General features: G+C 38.8%; 1 pseudogene; it reads right to left on the minus strand.

Moving 5' to 3' along the window:
* Positions 1-5,562: 5,562 nt before the first annotated feature.
* Positions 5,563-6,528, minus strand: LOC123788657 (14-3-3 protein epsilon-like; annotated as a pseudogene).
* Positions 6,529-6,958: the final 430 nt, after the last annotated feature.

Here is a 6,958-nt window from a genome sequence, read left to right on the forward strand (position 1 = left end):
AGATGAGGAATCAACTGACTTGGCAAAGCCCCAATTTGCCTCTCAATTCCCATTGAGAATCCCGAAGCATTCAAAGATGGGGAGGCCACTCAAAATGAAAAGTCCCCAGGGGGCGCCTGGGTGGCTCAGTCGTTAAGCGTCTGCCTTCGGCCCAGGGCGTGATCTCAGCGTTCTGGGATCGAGCCCCACATCAGGCTCCTCCACCGGGAGGCTGCTTCTTCCTCTCCCACTCCCCCTGCTTGTGTTCCCTCTCTCGCTGGCTGTCTCTCTCTCTCTGTCAAATAAATAAATAAAATCTTGAAAAAAAAAAAGAAAAGTCCCCAAAGGCAAATTTTACCTCATTTATAGTTTGGCCTCTGGCCAGCCTTGTAAAGAAGTATTGCATAGAAAATATTATTTCATTTAAACCTTATCGTATCACGCTCTGTGTGAAGCCAGATATTCTCCAGTTCAAGAGCCATCTACTAATGGATGGGCACTGTGATAAAATTCGTAAGATATACAAATTGAAAAAAAGGGGGGATCTTTAATCTCCAAACTTGTTTTATAATCCTGTCTTAGTATCATTCATGTGTAAGCTACTTACATCTTCCTACTCAAGATCTGAAGCCATACCTGACCAGGGTAAAGTGTACACAAGGAGATGAATCTCAATCACTGAGTAAGATTTTGAATTAATCCTGTTGCTCTAAGTCAAATGTCTGATATTCCTCAACTTCTCTATTAAACCATATATATCCAATTTGTCCTATTGAGCTAGGTCTTGGTTTCTGAGTGTTAATTTTCATTGAAACTGAAGCCTTGTCTGGACCCTGAATATTGGAAAGTAGAGTATGTTTGGGGCCTTGAAAAACTTTTCATGTATCACCAATTACCTTTGTCTATATTTCCTCCACCTGCCAGGAGTTTTGCTCAAAATTTGATATAACACCTATAAACATACAGTGCTGCAATAAATCTGAAATTGCCATCGCCACTTTCTGAAGCCTCCTGTTTCTGTGACTTTACACACTAGATCAGATTCCTTAGGACTCTGTTGCCAGCCAAGATAAAGCACAAGTTAACCACATTTGATTGACTACCAATTTAAGCTATTGATTATCCCTCTCAGGAATTCGTTTATAATGATGTCAGCAAATCATCAGCATTCTACCTGTTCACCTATCCTTTCCCCACTAGCTTTGAAATTTAGCCTGCCTGGGTCACTGCTGTCACCTTAACCATCAAATTAAGAGCCAGTGATTGATTTTGACTGATTTTCCTATGATTGATTTTCCTATGATTGATTTTTCTAATCATAGTCAATATATATATACAAATTTTCTGTGTCTTGTCTGCTCTTACAATCCAGAAGTGCAAATTATTTTTATTTTCTTCACATCTTCAAATCTGAAGATTAATTTATGATGGCACAACCATCTGTTATTTCCAAGAAATATCTACAGTGAATTTACTGATACCTTAAAGAAAGAGAGAAGGAGGGAAGGAAGGAGGAAGGAAGGCAGGCTGGCCTTATTAAGCACAGTGAATAATTCAGTATTTGGGATGTTGGCTTACAATTATATTTCAAATGGAACATAAAAATCCGCAATTTATGACACAAACGTGAAAACCTGTCCCTTGGTGCAAACTTTCTTTGGTATTTGTCATCTGGAACTCAAAACAAAATAAAACAAAGCAAAAAACACTGCTCTTTAACTGTTCAAGGAACACGCTTATTATACTACGTAACACAGCATTAATGCAGAAATAAAATTTTTTAACATTAAAAATTTATATTTGTGATTTTACATTAATTTCCACAGCATGGTACATGGCATTGTTTGCTCTTATGATTAAAGCACTTATCTTAAAAACACTGCCTTAGATGGCAGAAGAGAATAAACTAACATAAGTAGGAGTACACAACATGTAGGTATAAATTGTCTTCAAAAGTCAAGCCTAGAAAAAGAGGTTAGAAGACAAATTTCACATTACCATTTAGGATCTAAATTGAAGTGTAATTATAAGATAATGAAAGTTATTTTCTCGTGTGATACATCAACTGTCTCTGATGGCAGCTACCAAAATTGAAATGCACCCAGATTTGCAGTAATGCCAATAAAGTTAGAATATGTGTATGGTCTCATAAGGGCACTGTGTGAAATAACATATTTGTTTCAGTTATGAATTTCAATTATATTGGTCTACTAAACATCACCCCATAAATCATTAAATGATGTGAACGAAGACAGAAACATACAAATGGACAAGAATATAGGCTTCTATTCTCATATGAAATTGTAAAAATACCGGTTTCAAAGCCATATAAAAAACTGGGGAAGTTTCACAATAAAAATGTATCACATGACTAAATAATTCATATTCCTTTTTTATTTTACATCATTTTTCTCTTTCTTAGAACTACTTAGTATAAAGCTAAAGTTCAGATGGTATGTGAAAGCAGTATTCAAAGATTGGAATGACTGTTCTAAGGTGGCAGCCAAGAAAACTCTACTTTGTTTATGGACAGAAGACAAACTATGACCATAAAATAACCAAAGCAGAGAGCCGTATATGCTTTAAGAATGAAAGTGGTACAGAGGCACCTGGATGGCTCAGTCAGTTAAGCATCTGACTCTTAATTTCAGGTCATGATCTCAGGGTTCTGGGATCCTGCCCCATGTCAGGCTCTGCCCTCAGTGGGGAGTCTGCTCCACTCCCTCTCCCTCTGCCCCTCCTCCTGCACACACACACTCTCTCTCAAATAAATAAATAAATAAATAAATATTTAAAAAAATGAATGAAAGTGGTATAAATTCAGGTTTATATCACTCCTTCCCAAGGGGGGCATAAAAAGGGTAAACAAAACTAAAGTATCATTGAAATTAAGACAGTCTCCCAATCATATGACACAATTTAGAGGAATATCATATAAAGTATTTTGGATGACCTTAGATGTATACACTAAGGGAATTTAAGAAAGAAAAAAGATGAGGGAAAAGGGAAGAGGGAAAAGAAAGAAAAAATGGAGGGAGTTAAACAAGCCATAAGTGACTTTTAACAATAGAGAACAAACTGAAGTTGATGGAGGGAAGTGGGTGGGATGGACTAGAAAGGTGATGGGTACTAACAAGAGCACTTGTGATGAGTACTGGGTGTTTTATGTAAGTGATGAATCAGTAGATTCTACTCCAGAAACGAATATTGCACTGTATGTTTACTAACAAAATTTAATTAAAAAAAGTATACACTAAGAATCAACTATAGAGAAAGCAATGTAATTTGGTGGGATACAAGAATAAGAAAGAATTAAAAGAACAAAAACAAAAACCTCACTGCTATTTCTCAAATTGGATGGACAGCTGAGAGCATTAAGTCAGCCAGAAAACAAATTGAGGAAATATAATAGTATCACCTAATGTTAAAATGCAATTGAAGTAGAAAATTGGTGGGAGTTTTTATTGGTGAAAACTGGAAGACAGGAGTGAGCGCATAACAGATAATGCCAAAAAAGATAAAGAAGAAGACCCATTATGAACAAAATAGGGTAAATACTCATAAAATGGGGATTCAAAATCTGGACAACTGAAATGCCTGGTAAAAAGAAAAAAAAGAATATAGCAACAAGGACAAAATATTGACAAGTATAAAAGAAGAAAATCTTCCAGAAACAACAGAAGTCCTGAGGCTGCAAATCAAAAGGCTTCACTGTTCCAAGAAAAGTTTATTTATTTATTTATATATTTTTAAAAGATTTTATTTATTTATTTGAGAGAGAGAGAGAGACAGTCAGCGAGAGAGGGAACACAAGCAGGGGGAGTGGGAGAGGAAGAAGCAGGCTCCCAGCAGAGGAGCCCGATGTGGGGCTCGATCCCATAACGCCAGGGTCATGCCCTGAGCCGAAGGCAGACGCTCAATGACTGAGCCACCCAAGTGCCCCCCAAGAAAAGTTTAAAATGACAAAACAATACAGAGGTATCCCTCATGATTTAACTTTGGAGATGGACTGTTATAGATACCCAGATATAAGAAGAAGACCACTATAGCATGAAGATATTGTTGGCTACAACTCAAAGAATGAATGGTTTAAAGTTGTTTAAAAATAGGTATTTCCATTTTTGTTTTGTTTTTATTTTCCTCACATTAGAAGCAATCCAAAAGAGGTTGTTCCAGAATTGGTACAGTGGCTCAATGACATCCACAGGATCTGGGCCCTTTATATCTTTTCACATCACCATCCTTAGCATGAAGACTTTTGTCTTCATTTTTTTCTCTCATGGTCAACATGACTATTGTGTCATGTCTCATTAAGTCTTTACATAGATAGCTACACCCAAAAGTAGAAGTAGAGGATAGATACTTTCTCCTCATTGTCTGTGTGTCTGTGTATCTATCTATCTATCTATCAATCAATCATCTATCTATCACCTATCTAGTTATTTATTTGACTAGAGGTTTTATTTTCAAAGTACAAAGAATGAAATTGCAATAATATTCAGGTTTTTTTAATGAAGTTTAATGTTAATTCCATGCTGTGTTGAGGTAAGAACAATACAGATTCTGTATCTGTGGCTCCAGGCAGATAGCCAGTAGTACAAATGAGCTTCAAGTTACACACACTGAACAAAGCTGAGGGAGTGAAGTAGAGGAGGACACCTGGTAGAAAGGAAAGAAGAAAAAACAAAGAATTGAACACCCACACAGACCTCCATACCACCTTCAATGCTAACCTCCTTTACAGGACGAGTAAAAAGTAGGCAAGAATGAGATTCAACAATTGTTGACCTGTTACCAGCATCATGCTTTTCAGCAACATTTCAGGAGAGTCTGAAGCACTTTTTTTTTGAAAGTTTTTATTTATTTGAGAAAGACATAGAGGTAGATTGAGAGCACAAGTAGGCAGAGCAGCAGGCAGAGGGAGAGGGAGAAGCAGGCTCCCCAATAAGCAGGGATCCCAATATGAGGCTCCATCCCAGAACCCTGGGATCATGACCTGAGCCAAAGGCAGCTACTTAACCGACTGGGCCACCCCAGTGCCCCAAGTCTGAAGCACTTTCTACAGCAAAACCATAACAGCAAACTCCCCAAACAATCTCAACTGTCTCAAGGTAACACCCAATTAATTTTAAACATTGACATACAATTTGATTTAACCAATTAAAGAAAGAAAAAATTATACCACTTAGGCCTCCATAGTGTGATTAACCTTCTCTTTGATGCTTGCATCACCTAGAAGTCAAATGGCTTTTGAATGTAATTTCCATTTCTAATGATGATCTTGCCCCATCTGTCAGGAGATAATACAGTAATACCGAAAAGCTTCTGTGCAGTCCTGCTAGTGTCTTAAAGAACCAAAAAGGTGGAACCAGTAAAATCCACAGATATTCATTCTTGCCTTTAAGAACTTTTGAAAAAATGCTTTTTAAAAAACCAATGGGGCAGAAACCTAAATTCTGAGACCAAATGTAAAAGTCATATTTGGTGTTCCTCAGTGACAATGGGGAATTTCCAAAAGGTGGGGGCGGGGGATGGGAAGGAGTAGGGAGGTCAGAGATGGTTTCTCTTGTTGGCTTTTAGGTGTCACTGATTTTCATCTTCTATATGCTGCAGAAATTCTTTATTCTGCTCTTTCCTATCATCCTGAGTGTCTGAAGTCCACAGTATCAGATTATCACGTAACAACGGCATCATAAGTATAGAGTTCTTAGAACTTCCTTCACTCAGCATATCCATTTCTTTAACTGCATCACCAAAAGCCACTTTGGCCACCCTGCAGGCTTGGTCAGAGGAATTAAGAATTTCATAGTAGAATACAGGAAAATTGAGAGCAAGACCTAAGTGAATGAGATGCGGTGGCCCAAGTTCTATCATTGCAATATCATTAGCAGCTTTAAAGCCACTAGGCTGTTCTCCACAGCCTCCTTCCTGTAGGAAATTCAGCCAGACATCTGTGATAATCCCCTTTTGTTTTGTAATAGAAAACTTTGGACTCACCAGTGTTAGCCACTAGAGTCAAGTGTTTGTCCAGTGTTTCCAAACTGTCATAAAAGATTAACCCTAGGGGCACCTGGGTGGCTCAGTCGTTAAGCATCTGCCTTTGGGTCAGGTCATGATCCCTGGGTCCTGGGATCGAGCCCCACATCAGGCTCCCTGCTCAGCGGGAAGCCTGTTTCTCCCTCTCCCACTCCCCCTGCTTGTGTTCCCTCTGTCTGTCTCTGTGTGTCAAATAAATAAATAAAATCTTAAAAAAAAAAGATTAACCGTAGCTCAATCTCAACCACGTGCCAATATTCCTGAATTATTTTCAGTTTGCCTACTCCTCCCTTGTTTTCTTCTTCCTGTTCAATGCTGCTGATTATTTTCCAGGAGGATCTTATAGCTAGCTCCAATCACATTTCTGTGTGCAACAGATAGGATGTTTCTTTCTTTGGGTGTCGTCTCAACATTCATCCCTGCTACTTTTTTCATTAATTCTACCATTTCATCCTATCATCAAGACTGCTTGGCCAGCTTCACCTGGTACATCAGATCTTCATGAGCATCCATAGTGGTGGCAGCTCCAGTGGGGTCTGTGTGACAGCTGGAAACAGATAGCCTCCTGACTCATCCTCTCTCCACACCTCTCTCTCCATTTATTAGTGAGGAAAATGTTTCTCTCTCTCTCTTTCTTTCTTTTTAGAGAGAGAGATTGTGTGTGGGAGTGGGGTGGGGGGGAAGGGACAGATGGAAAGAGAGAGAATTGTAAGCTGACTCTGCACTGAGCACAGAGCCCAACTTGGGGCTCAATCCCATGACCCTGAGATCATGACTTGAGCCGAAATCAAGAGTCAGATGCCCAACCAACTGACCCACCCAGGTGCCCGAGAATATCATTCTTAGAATGATCTAGCAAAATTTTCCTTACGTCTCTTGAGCTAGAACACGGCCACATGACTACACTGTGGCTGTAAGGGAGGCTAGGGAAGTGAGTAGCTGA

This window comes from Ursus americanus, chromosome X (assembly GCF_024610735.1).
Source record: "Ursus americanus isolate L20-20 chromosome X, mUrsAme1.1.p, whole genome shotgun sequence".
Taxonomy (NCBI): Eukaryota; Metazoa; Chordata; class Mammalia; order Carnivora; family Ursidae; genus Ursus; species Ursus americanus.